The sequence below is a fragment of the Watersipora subatra genome, chromosome 8 (genome assembly GCF_963576615.1).
Source record: "Watersipora subatra chromosome 8, tzWatSuba1.1, whole genome shotgun sequence".
Lineage (NCBI taxonomy): Eukaryota > Metazoa > Bryozoa > Gymnolaemata > Cheilostomatida > Watersiporidae > Watersipora > Watersipora subatra.
This window is the reverse complement of record NC_088715.1, coordinates 62729199-62744384: the sequence shown is the minus strand read 5'-3', so window position 1 is coordinate 62744384 and position 15186 is coordinate 62729199.

Below are 15186 nucleotides of genomic sequence, written 5' to 3'. Positions count from 1 at the left end.
GTTGTTTTAGCATGTTTTTAGCGAAGCCTCCTATCAGAAGCCTCCTATTATCCAAAAGCCCTATATCGTGGATATATTTTCCAAAGTGGCCTCCTATTCACTACAATTTGACTATATATATATATATATATATATATATATATATATATATATATATATATATATACATATATATATATATATATATATATGTGGCTTGCCCAAATACCAACATCAATCAACTCAGGCGAGTTGCAGAAAAGTGCGCTATTGGGAACAGCTAAGATCTTGAGGCGAGTGCTCAAACTCCCAGGTCTCTGGTAGGAGACCCGAGTTAGAGCAGAAATTACCACCTACACGGGGTATCCGGAGTGAGGAAACAATTTTATATATATACATACAGTCAAACATGGATAACTCGAACTTCACGGGACCGAGCAAAAGTGTTCGAATTATCAGAGCGTTCAAGTTATCAGAGCACTGTCACAAGTCCATGTATTTACTTATTTATTAGTAGATACATGTACATATGCAAACTATAATATAAATCAAAAGCACAAATGGCTTGTTTCAAATTAAATGCTTCTAATGTAAAGTTTAAAATGTTTTTATCAAAAAGTATAGAGATTTTTCTATCACTTGAGATTGGTTTGTTGTTTGAGGTGATGTTATTGCCAGGACGTTTTTTTAGATTGACATTGGCAAAACTTGATCGTTAGTGAAATGCTCAAAAGAAAAGACATCTTTTTCTTTTGAGCGTTTTACCCACGATCAATTTTGCCGATTTTTCTTGAAGTTTATGCAACTTCAAGAAAAAGTTACCAAAGAAAAATCCCTTACTTTACCTGGGATTCGTTAAGAGCAACACTCCGAGGCAGTTCAATTAAAAGTTTTACGAGGTTTAACGGTACATTGTATATCACTCACGCTTTTTGAATGGATACTTATTGAATGTACACACGTATTCTGTGTTTAGGTCAAACGATGAATAGTTTTTTTAGCTAAGACAACGTATACGTTTAATAAAAACAATTTTAAGACGTTTTAAACATTCAACATTCCGACATTGATTCAACACGGAATCAACGTCGGAAAACTATTTGTCACGGGCTAGCCGGGTCACGTACTCAAGGATTTTCGCCACGCACATACAAAACAACATGCTGTTTTTGTTTTGTATGTGCATGGCGAAAATCCTTGCGCGCGTGACACGGCAAGTCCGTGCTATTAATCGTATAGCAGTATAAATCAAATTTGACCAAACCTTTAGAAAAGTCGTTGACAAAATTATTTTGCCGATGGTGGTAATAACAACGCTTATGAATTACGAAAAGATGAGGTTTACCTCTATGGCTTTGAATAAAGTGATTTTCTAAAGCGATAACAACCGTTTCGGTAGCCGTTGGGCAAAAAAACAGTTCGAATTAACAGTGTTGAGTTCGAGTTATCTATAGCAATTTATCATTACGTGGGAACGGACCAAAGAAACCGTTCGAATTAACCATGTTTTCGAGCTATCCGTGGCTGAGTTATCCATGTTTGACTGTATATATATATATATATATATATATATATATATATATATATATATATATATATATATATATATTCATATATATATATTCATATATAGAGATATATATATATATATATATATATATATATTTATATTCAGATATAGATATATATATATATCTTGATAGGAAAGATGGCGGTAGGGGACTCAAAAGTGTACAGCAGACAGTGAAAAAGGAGGAGCAAAGCATCAAAGCATATGCAGCCTCCATGGCCATCTCAGATAAGTTGCTAGCCGAATTTCAATCGGCTGCTCTTACAACGGACCTACACCCTGATGATGAGGAAATTGACTGGCACATGAAACCTCTTCATGGTGCTTACCACCAACAAATATCTAAGGTTGGCGATCTTCACCATGCATATATGTGGCTGAACAAAGAAAACCTAACGGCCAATACAGAGTCGCTAATCATGGCAGCCCAGGAGCAAGTGCTCCCAACAAGGCAACTCCAAACGAAAATCTATCACACTAGAGACGATCCTAGATGCAGACAATGCAAATATGCACCTGAGACCATCCAACACATCATCAGTGGATGCAGGCAGCTAGCAGAAAACGCATACACTGAGCGGCATAATCATGTCGCAGGTGTTGTGTATAGAAGTCTATGTGATGAGTATGGCCTTAATAAACCACAATACTGGTGGGAAGCTCCTGGTAAGGTCAATGAAAATGACCCCGCTAAGATCCTCTGGGACTTCTACATCCAAACTGACAAGCATGTCCTAGCAAACCAACCAGATATAGTGGTGGTAGACAAGGAGAACAAGAGGGCTACTATAATAGATATAGCAGTACCCAATGACTACAATATAGCCAGCAAAGAAAAAGAAAAGGTAGAGAAATATCTCCCTCTTGGAGAAGAAATTGAAAAATGCTGGAATGTAAGAACAACTGTAATCCCAGTAGTCATTGGGGCACTGGGCGCAATAACACCGGCGCATAAAATGTGGCTTGCCCAAATACCAACAACAATCAACTCAGGTGAGTTGCAGACAAGTGCGCTATTGGGAACAGCTAAGATCGGGAGGCGAGTGCATGCTCAAACTCCCAGGTCTCTGGTAGGAGACCCGAGTTAGAGCGGAATTTACCACCCATACGGGGTATCCGGGGTGAGGAAACAATTTTTGTATATATGTATATATATATATATATATTCATATATAGAGATATATATTCAGAATATAAATGTATATACATATTTTATATATAGATAATTTTTAAGGATTTTTAGAGATATTTATATAGAGATATTTTTATGTATAGATATATTACAGTACAATTTATTACAAACTTAAGTGTACAAATAAAATATTTCAAACACAAATAAATTTTACAAACAATGAATGAAGTAAATACAAACAGTTTGGCCCATATAGCTGTTGTCTGGCAATAAAATTAAACTGATACTCTTGATAAGTAAATACTAGGGTGTAATGGTGCTCTCTGACTAGTTATTTTAGTAATAGCAGCTCTATATCGCTGTCACTGTCTTGGGTAAATTTTAGAGGGGATTCTCTGGCTACTAACACAAATAAAATTGCGTACAAATAAACTGGCACTAAGGCTTCTAAAAAGTCGAAGCATCCTTTAAGCCTCCACATCTCTTGATACAGAATACCAAAGTGACTTGAACTAGTGAACCAAGGCTGTGCTCTAGGGCACCATCATCATTAACTCCAGGGCTTCGGCGAGATGATTTTTTGTCTGTGCTCTTAGAACAAATAGTGGCAATTTTGGTGTCAGCCTTGAATCAGAACAGAATGAGAGCAACACGACTGTTTCTATGAGGGCAGTGTAAAGCCGTATGGAAGTGTGTCAGTGCGCTATCACTATATGACAACTCAGTAGCTCACTAGCCATCAAGTGTGCTGATAAAATACAGATCATAGTAAGTATTTGTACATATATTCCTGAGCTCCATGGTTAGGGTACATGTTCAAGTTTGAGCTTGATGGTTAGGGCACATGTTCAAGTCTGAGCTCGATGGTTAGGGCACATGTTCAAGTCTGAGCTTGATGGTTAGGGCACATGTTTAAGTCTGAGCTTGATGGTTAGGGCACATGTTCAAGTCTGAGCTTGATGGTTAGGGCACATGTTCAAGTCTGAGCTTGATTGTTAGGGCACATGCTCAAGTCTGTAGCTTGATGGTTAGGGCACATGCTCAAGTCTGTAGCTTGATGGTTAGGGCACATGTTCAAGTCTGAGCTTGATGGTTAGGGCACATGTTCAACTCTGAGCTTGATGGTTAGGGCACGTGTTCAAGTCTGTAGCTTGATGGTTAGGGCACATGTTCAAGTCTGAGCTTGATGGTTAGGGCACATGTTCAAGTCTGTAGCTTGATGGTTAGGGCACATGTTCAAGTCTGTAGCTTGATGGTTAGGGCACGTGTTCAAGTCTGAGCTTGATGGTTAGGGCACATGTTTAAGTCTGTAGCTTGATGGTTAGGGCACGTGTTCAAGTCTGAGCTTGATGGTTAGGGCACATGTTCAAGTCTGTAGCTTGATGGTTAGGGCACATGTTCAAATCTGTAGCTTGATGGTTAGGGCACATGTTCAAGTCAGTAGCTTGATGGTTAGGGCACATGTTCAAGTCTGAGCTTGATGGTTAGGGCACGTGTTCAAGTCTGAGCTTGATGGTTAGGGCACGTGTTCAAGTCTGAGCTTGATGGTTAGGGCACATGTTCAAGTCTGAGCTTGATGGTTAGGGCACATGTTCAAGTCTGTAGCTTGATGGTTAGGGCACATGCTCAAGTCTGTAGCTTGATGGTTAGGGCACATGTTCAAGTCAGTAGCTTGATGGTTAGGGCACATGTTCAAGTCTGAGCTTGATGGTTAGGGCACGTGTTCAAGTCTGAGCTTGATGGTTAGGGCACGTGTTCAAGTCTGAGCTTGATGGTTAGGGCACGTGTTCAAGTCTGTAGCTTGATGGTTAGGGCACGTGTTCAAGTCTGAGCTTGATGGTTAGGGCACATGTTCAAGTCTGTAGCTTGATGGTTAGGGCACATGTTCAAGTCTGAGCTCGATGGTTAGGGCACATGTTCAAGTCTGAGCTTGATGGTTAGGGCACGTGTTCAAGTCTGTAGCTTGATGGTTAGGGCACGTGTTCAAGTCTGTAGCTTGATGGTTAGGGCACGTGTTCAACTCTGTAGCTTGATGGTTAGGGCACATGCTCAACTCTGTAGCTTGATGGTTAGGGCACATGTTCAAGTCTGAGCTTGATGGTTAGGACACGTGTTCAAGTCTGTAGCTACCAAGTTTATTGTTATGAGTTTAAGCCCCATATCATGCAACCATTTATTCCAACTTCTAGCCTTAGTTTTGGTGGAATGATGGACACAGTTTCCATTATAGTACAAATTGACATGGCAGTCTTCAGAACAACTGTATAGTAACTTTCGGTTGCCCAGAAAAATTGCTAAACTGGAAGTGGATACTGAAACTGAGGCTTCAAACAACGTCTGCGTCGGACTGTGTACAGGTTTACGGAGGTCATATAAAAATCTGTGTTTGAATATCGCCACCAGTATTTTCTTCTTTAAAGAAAGTTTAGCATAATCTAATTGAAAGAAGAAAATGTAGGGTACTGATGGTGCCTCGAATAATACTGGCTTCTTTCTGTAATGCCCATGTCGTAAGAGCATTTCATAAAAAAATTTGCCTTGTGCTCCTAAAAAGAATTATAGATGATCGACTAAACCATGACAAAACATTGTTTTATTTGTTCAGCCATATTGCAATGCAATTAATTTTTTTCATAAAACATTCTCTCATTCTGGCCCTGGTTTTGCAATAAAATTATTTAATTTGTCTTTTATTTAATGACAGTGCCACCTATGGTGTAGCAGATCCATGTATTGCTTTATGTCACCTTTGTAGTGAGTACACAATGCCTATATAACATGTCATTCAATACCTAATGTATAATCCTTGTAGAATGCATATGCAGTAATAATAAAATATTTTAAAATGCCACTATTTTCAATGTAGATTAATAAGACACTGCATAATATAACTCCTGTACAATTGGACTGAGATGCTTATACAATGATTTTATACTGAAAAACCTGTATTTAATTGTCATTTATACTTGAATTCCACCACTATCAAATAATGGTTGAAAACAAAGCAGATGTTGTTTTGAATGCCAATTTTATTGAAACTTTTCTCATATTTAATTGCTGCTATTATATATTCCTAATACTTATGAACCCATAATATTACTGTAAGTGATAATTAAAAAAGTGTGTACCAAGATTGCATGGTACTGAAAATGGCTTGATAGCTTCTATAACCTGCTAATTTGTTTATCATTGCTGTTCATAGCAAAGTCAATGTTTTAACTCCAAGTCTTTGAAATTTTTTGTTAAAATTGATAAAAACAAAACAAGAAATATTTAGTAGCTGTATCCGGTGAATAGTAGTTGTTTGTTTAACATGATCTTGACCCTTTGACCTGTGTGAATAGAGTTTTGTACATTTACAATGGAATCTGTGCTACCCTGTATTTTGAGGCTAAAATTCTGAAGCTATTTTATTTATACAGTTTCTCTTTACTTGCGCAAAAAATGTGAATTATAAAGTGAAGAAAGATTTATTCTGCTGGAAATTGTTTGTGCACTAACATCAACTAGCTCTGCTCTCTAGAAAAAAGTTGAGGTCAGAAGCCAATTTAGAAAATGATGGAGTAATGAGGTAAATAGGTCCAATAGCTTCCAACCAAACTGACTGAATAATACAACTGATGGTAATATTTTTTATGTTTGAAAGATATTAATTATTGTTTTTGAAGGTATTATAATTTTAGTTTGCTTATGCTACTAGTTCTCCAATATATTGTACATTTTTAGCATTTGATAGATTATAACAAAATTGATAACCTTTCAGATTTATAGCATTTCATAGCATAATTGTTATTATATACACTCAGCTTGCAATGGGTTAACACACATAACTCCTCTCCTGTAGCACATAAAAAGTCAGCATTGGCTGCAATCTGTAGCAAAAATCAATGAGTGCAATAAGCGTTTATGCCACATTGTTACCTATAGTTATAGGATGACAATACGCCTTCTACTTTACAAATACATAAAATACTTGAAAGCTCTAACAAGTTGCAACACAGACTGTGAAATCTCTGTAGGTTAATTACAAGCAATGGATTTAGCAGTAAAAGATTTATCAGCCTCTTCGTGCTTATTTATTTAGAGATAGTTGACAAGCAGGATGTTAGTTAGTCATTGTTTTGTATTTCCTTTTTAGGATTTCTTAAAAGTATATATTTTGCAACGTTCCAAAATTAAATGGCTGTTCATGAATAATAATAATGGTAGACATAGGCATTTTTAAGTGATACCCAATTGAATAGTGTGTCATATGCTGAAGATATGCTGTGTAGTATTTTTAGATTTCTCACCCTAATCAGGAGTGGGCAACTTCTAGTTTACCTTACATAGATATTTACTACTAGTTAGTTTCAGCAATATTTAAAGCCATTGCTAAACACGTTTTATCGTTGTCCATTTTAACTATACAGATGTTCTAAACAGTCGTAATACTACACATATCTTAGCATATTTATATTGTCTATACTTAGATTGTATTACGGTTGTTGTTATAACATAGAAAGCCAACTTTCACAACTTTTACTACAAAAAAATCAATGCAATGCTATTCTCTATGCCAATGTCATGCTGTATTCTCTCTGGATGGGAAAATTTTAATTCTTTAATTAGTAATCATTGATTAATAAAACACAGAATAAAACACAAGTGAAATAATTAGACCCATCAATAATTGTCCAGTATCAAATCTTATACAGTTAGTATGATATCAGTACGATATAAATATGATACAATAAATATAATATTTTACCTAATAATTATATGTAATCAGCAGAACTGAAGCTATGTATAACATCCGGAGTAAGTCTGAAAGCCCACTGATAGTAATAAACTTTACTGTTGCGAGTTATAAAATTTTCCAATTTGGTTTTTATGTTCACTAATCAACCAACTGTAAAGTAGAATAGACCATTGTGAATGAAAACTATTCAAGCGTTTTTGTTTACTCAATTATGGCAGCACTGTATACCATCAGTTTTCATAACACGGCAAGCAAAACACGAGCTTGCAAACTTTGACTTCTTTCTTTTCCGCTATGAAAATATTTTATCCGCCACAAGAAAAAATTAAAAGAAGGCTCCTAGTGGTGATTGTTGAGTGAGTGGGAGTGTGTGGGAGAGAGGGGGGGAATGTTTGCAAAAACAACAATTTGACAGAAAAAACGTAGAGGAGCAAGCAGAGAGCAAGAAAGGTTAAAGGTGGTGAAAGATATAGAGAAAGAGAGAAAGGAAAAAGGGAAGAAATAGGGAAAGGGGAAAGGGAAAAAAAAGAAACAAGGGAAAATGGGGAAAAGGAGGAAAAGTGAGAGAAAGTGAGAGAAAGAAGGAAATGGGGAAAATGAGAATGGAGGAAACGGGGAAAATTGAACAAAGTGGGAAACGGGAAAAAGAGAAAAGGGGGAAACGAGAAGAAGAGACAAGGGGGGAAATGGAGGGAAAAGTGAGAAAAGTAGAAAAAGGGGAGAAAAGGGAAAAGTGAAAAAAGGGGAGGGGTGAGGAAAAAGGGAAAAGAGAGGAAGGGGGAAAAGGGGAGAAATGGGGGAAAAGGGGAAAAGAGAGAGAGAGAGAGAGAGGGAAAAATAGAGATTGAGAAAAATAGAGAAAGGGAGAAATAGAGAAAGGAAGAAAAGGAGAATCATAGAAAAAAAAAACATAATAACAAAATATTATGTTACCCTTAGCAAATAAAATTATCTAAAAACAAGTTTAGTGTATTTAGTGGTAATTATCTCCAAAAGAGGAAGGATTGCAATGTACTTCAGGCTGCACACACCGTAAAGATTTTTTAGTTGTGAGATTGACGTATGAAATGAGTGGAACTTTAAAGAGGGAACTGAGTAAAATAAAGATGTTCCTCGACAAAACGAAGATTATTGTTTCTGTAAATAAGAAACATAATTTCAGGGGTAAACAGCTTTGGGGCAAGAAGAAAAAATTAAAGGCTGTTATTGAAGTGTTTTTTTGGATCATGATGCAGAGTATTGCTTTGCCATGACCGACTGAAAACATGACACAATTGTAGAAGTTCAAGCGGCTTAGAGATGTATAGACCTTTTATTAATTTCATTTATTAATACAATTGATTATGAATACAAATTATGAATTAGCATAATTAATCATAATTTGCTAGTACATTAATTTGTACATTACGTACGAAAAATATTTTGCTATCAGCCAAAGCGTACATGTACATATTGTACAAAATTAATAAATGAATTAATTAATACATTAAGTACAAATTAACGTACCAGCAAAATTGTACTTTTGTACAGTACATTTTTCATGTACGCTTCGGCTGATAGCAACTTTTAAGAAAAAGAAGACAATAAAGGCTTAGACTTATGCCAATCAACCAAGTAAATCCTTATAATGTTTTAATCTGATTATGTGAGATAATTGGAAAAATAAGCAGAAAGTTGTATAAGTTGTATAAAGCAAAAATTCCAACTATTTTGGTTAGTATGACCTTAACTGAAAATCGTTTTTAGTAAAAATATTTTAGGCACAGTTAATTACAAGTTAATTACAAGTTAGAGGATGTTTCCAAAAGTTGTAATTACTGAAGTTTTTGACACTGTATAAAAATTATAATCAATTTATTTGACAAAAAAAAGTTTACGTTGCGAGCTACTGAAGTCATAAACTCTATTGTGCAGATGAACACTGTAGAGTGAACCATGATCCTGACTTACATTAGTAACTAATACACTTAGTTATCTCAATCTATATGCACTGCTTCTGCATCAACAGAGTATTCTCTCTATTAAGTCCCTCAATTAAAAACCACCCAAAGTGAACATGATAAAGATTTAAATGGAAACGACCAACAACTTTTACCAGTGTTACTAAAAGTTACTTTCAACTGCAGTGAAAGAAATATGAGACTTTTGTAATAGGCTGTAAAACAAGCTCAAATTCCATGTTTGTACTGCATAAATGACTGTAGCACTCTGTAGTCTGATTAAAAAGTTGTTGAAACTATGAGACAAAGAAAGAATGTAAATTCTAAGTTTCCTAATTTAACAGTTGAAAACATGCGTTGCGTAGAACACTTTTGTAATTAAAATATCTGGACATATCTTTTGGTAGTAAATATATTATCGACATAATGCTGGATAAAGAACAAACTATATTAACAGTAAAATCATTTTTTCTGTTGTTTGCAATTTTCCTTCCCAACTAAAAAAGGAAACTATTTCTAACAATTTTTAAACAATTTAAAACTATTTTTAAAACATTTCAGAGATAATTTAAAAGGTTCCAAAAATGTTTCATTGCTACATTGTTGCAACAAAACATTTCTGGAATTTTTTATCTTAATTTCTTATCTTACATTATCTTGTAACAAACATTCCGTAAATGAGGTTGCGGCAAAGATGATAAAAAACATCCTAGGAAGTTATGTGCAGAGTATTAGTGGAATATAATTTTGTAAAAGCTTTCAAACATTCTGATAACGTTTAAAAAAATGTTTTTCTAACAAATTGAGTACAATGTTACTATTATACTGTGCCAAACATAACCTTTGTACAACGTCTCTTCTTGCAATACTGTTGGTAAATGCACAAACGATAGCACAATATAACACCAACAAAATATGCCTAAAATACAATTAAAATATAGCTATAAAAATGTGCGTGAATTTTTTATTTTGGTTTTATGCCTTAAAAAAACTGTTATGACAAATGCGCTTTAATAGACTCTAGCCTTTTTGAAATATTTAAAATCAAGTGTGAAACAGGAAACTTTAAATAGCCTGTCTTTACAATAAGCATTTGAAATTGACATAGTTTGTCTAGATTACTTTGCTTGTTGCTAACCTTGTAATAACAAGTAAATAAAATTTGCAGTTTTTTTGTCTCATCTGGTTTAAACATATTTTTTATTGTCAGAAATTGAAAGCTTCAAAAAAATGATCACACGTTTCTGACAAACGTAGCAAAGCTAAAGTTTGCTTATTAGTTGGAGATTTTTTACCAATGACTTCATTAAGATGTCCAGCAATTTTCTAAAAGAACGGATTCAGTAGCGAGAGTGAAATGGTACAATGAAAATGTAGTTAAAAAGATTATGTGAGAAACATTGTCAGAACATTGTTGTAATATACATTTGATGGTAGAAATTGTTTCACCATAAATTTCTTGTTACGTTGCAATTCAATGTAACGTGATACAAATTAGTTGTTCAGCTCCAACAAGCTCATTTACTTTTTGTATCAAGAGCGTTGACCGTGCTGAACCGCTGCCATCGCTACCAAAAGGGGTAAAATCATAGCTTACGATAGCGAGTGAATGCAGATAGCTATCAAAAATGTTGTCATCAAGAAGCTATTTCACCAGTGACATTGCTGCCCTTGGAGATTTTGCTGCAGAATTGAAACTTGGGAAAGTTTGACAAATTTGTAAAAAACTCAAATGATGTCCTGAATCTAGAAATAAGAGAACAACTGCAAGTACCGTAATAGTAATAACAGATGCTAACAGAGAAAATGAAGAACCAATACTGACTCTTAACACAACAAAAGCGGGACTGTAAAAACTCTACCCTTATCTACACAGATAGCCTCAGATCTTCCAGTAACTTTATATCATTCTAATATTACTTGCAAACCCACTATGTTGACGTTTTTTTCCCCGTTACATGTAAAATTTGGTAAAAGCGCTAGCCAGGCGCCAATGACACCCAATAAACATTTTCGGTTCAACAAGTGGATTAGACACAATGGAATGGCTGTCTCTCAGAAGCGATCAGTCAACATAATGCACTCAGAGTACTTACTAGTGCAAGCAAGACAGCCAATCAGCTGATAGAAACTACAGATTGATATGGTATGATTAGTGCAACAACTAATAAGTATATAGGTTTATTATTGAGGAAAATATTTGGCTCGTGTGGGATCTACTTTTATTATCATACTTCCTAAAGGAAGTGTGCAGCAAATTTGTACATTGCAATTCAATGCTACATAGATGTTTGCATCTATGGAACACTGACTTTATTAAAGCATTAGGAAAGTTACTTTCTTGTAACATTACTGGGACATTCAGCTAAGCGTAAAAATGATGTCACACCTCAATGTTCCCTTTACAGTGTAAATAAACGTTATATGAATGGTTGCACTTCACCTTTCCAAAGTTACTTTTCACTAATATTGCTTGGACATTTATGTGAAGTTACGAAAGATTTTACTCTATAACGTTTAAATTGCATTGCATGTCAATGCTATACAGACGTTTGTGCTCAAAACATTTCATAGTAACCTTCATAAAAAATGACTAAAACATTCAATAACAATGTTTTCTAGAAATGTTATGATAACACTAACACATTTTATTGCTGTAACATTCTATTGAATGTTGCTGTAACATTTTGCTCAACATTCTGCAAACATTTCTGCAATATTGTTGTGACATAATACAGCAAGGATCACTAGATAAAGTTTGTAGAACATTATGAAACCGTTTACAGAACGTTTATCTTTATGTAACGTTATGCAACGTCCCAGTACTGTTGTTGTTAGTATGCTTTCATCTCTTTCTCTGATTTATCCCTTTCTCTCTGTGTGTCTCATCTTCACTCCTCTATTTTACTACTTAATCCAGGCTCACTCTCTCTATTTCTAATTCTGTATTTAGACTCTTTTTTCTCTCTGTTTGACTTTCTCTCTCCCTCATCTTTGCTCCTTTTGTTTCCCTTTCCATTCTGTTTCTCTTTCTCGTTTTCTTTTTTTTCCATCTCTATTTTAATCTGTTTTCCTCTCTCGCTCTCTTTTTTTATTATTCCTTTTTCCATTATTTTACCCTAGTCTTTAACATTCTTAATATTTATTTGTTTCTGTTCTTTTTATGTTTATCTACCTTTTTTCTCTCTTAGTTTTTCTAGTCTTCTCTCAATTTTTGTTCAGATTTTAAAACAAATGCAGTAATAATTATTTTGTATGGAATGATGCCAACAAATGGAAAGATACAAAAAGCTCATAGTAAAACTTTCTATGGTGATTATACATGAAAGAAAAGTTAAAGATGCTACCGACATTATTTCTATAAATCTCACTATTTATGAAGGTGTATTAACCAATTATAACATACATATACTGAAACAGCACACGTATAATCTATAATATTGATATAATATACGTATAATACAATATGATATATAATACACGTATAATATATATATATATAATATTTATTATCCCACGACCAAACGAGCGGAGCGAAGTGTGGGAGTTTTTATGATAAATGCATGTGCACACAACTCACGAAAATTATTCATCAACAATGAGACGAACCCTCATCAAGAAATTTCATCAACAAATTTAAGCATCGTTATGTAAAGTCGTTAAAGTATAATAGCGATACAAAACACATTTAAACCTATTTAAATATGTTACCAAGTCTTTGTAAACCGTCGGTATTATCTTAAAACTTACCCATCTGGTCGGATTATACACAAATAGACAGATTAATTTCAACGAAAATCGCCACAAAACACCTGAAAAGCTTGGTTTAATAAAAGTTAAGACCGAAAATTGAAAAGCCGAGGGACAGATAATAGAACGATGAAGTCTTGCGCATTTCACGAAAAAATAACGTGCATTTTTCACCAGTCTATAGCATTGTCGAATTGCCAAAGGTTTTGGCAATTAACATAGGAGTACAGAAATCGTTTCATTTTTGCCGATTTCAATTTTTTCATTTTCATTTGCCGACACATTTGAATACTTTCCCATTCTAACTGATGTCCAACGCAGTATAAGTATAGCAAATGATGATGATATTTTTTAACGTTTCTTATGAGATTATTACAATAATTAATTATAAGTTTGGATGACTACAAAACAATGACTACGTAGTACAGATTTTCTAAAAATCTATATAAATATCACAACTTCGTGATATTGTTAACTATGCCGTTTTGAAATGTAAACAAAATTGTGCATCGGTTTTTTATTATTACTATATAAATAATATTGGTTATTTTAATAATATCAGTACATTTTACTTCTAATATTGGCCAATATTGCATTTCTTTTTTTTGCAAGAGGAGAGATATAAACATATAATCTTTTCCTTTCATTATTGCTATTTGTTGTATATAATAACACCCAGTACATTACAGCTACCATTGCAGTTATCCTATTTGACTGCTAATATTGCATTTTTCAACCATCAGTACCCTTTCTTTTTTCCAATATAACTTTGGTCGTGGGCTGTATGACAGTGGAATTTCTAGTAATATATTATAATCTATATATTATAATAATCTATAATATCTATAATATATCTATAATATCACACATTATCTATAATATTTTGTCTTAGTTGCTATATAAACAGTTACTTAGTTGGTAGTAGTTAGTAGTTGGTTTTAGTTAGACACTAACTAAAACTGTGCTACTTTTATAAAGGGACAATAATGGACTAACAGCACTATCTACACAAAGGATCACCAAAAACAAAGTTAACACTTTTGACCAGGACTATGTTTATGCTCTGTATTTTTTCAGATCTAAAAACTTATAATAGTGAGTCATAGTTGTTACAGTTCAGCTTTAAGAACAAACTATCTTCAAATAGTGCTCATTCATTTTATACTCAAATCTCTAAGTGTCCATGAAGCTACACTCCATGCAACATGCCTTCTCATGTGAGGTGACCTCACACTTTAATATAATATTATTGAGTGTTTTACAACTTTGGACAAAACACGATAAACCGGTCAGTATGACGCACAAAAGTAATAATAGAAGAAGCCTTGTAAACAATGTATTAACCAATTATAATTGCAAAATGATTTGAGCATCTGTGTTAGTCGAAAGCAAGAATTTGGAATTGTCTTCCATTGTAGCAGCGTGCATGCAACTCCTATTACAGTATTAGGAAATCTCATCTGCTTCAACTTTTTCTCCATTTTTTTGTCACAGAATATCGTTTTTGATATTTTTTTGAGCAGTGCAAGTACCTCAGTGCATTTTATAAAATCTTGTTCCTTGAATATTTTAACGGAATAACTATTGACACTAGTTGTTGAAGACATTTTTGTTATTTAAAAAAAATTCTTAAAAATAAAAACTGATCAATCCAGCATTTTCATGCAACTGCTGAAATTCTTTATAAAAGGTACTTATGCCAGTTTTACTTGAAGATTATCAGACTTGTTTTTGCTATGTTTTGCATAACACACTTGAAACTGTTTGATGATTATTGAATATCACTTGGGAAAACTGTGACTTTTATGTTCAGTGAAATATATCAGCGAGTTCTCCCAAGTTGAATAAGTCAACGATCACTGTTAACAATATGTTATAAAACCTGTTAAACAAACAATAGACTCATGGTTATTCATGAAAGCCACTGTGAATACTTTATCAATAGACAGTGACACTTATTAGAGTGTTATTAATATGTCATCAATGTTACTTGTACTTTTAGATTGTCCAGTGTAGATAAGTAATAAAGATGAAACGGATTTACATATATAGGTTTATTATTTGATGAATAAAA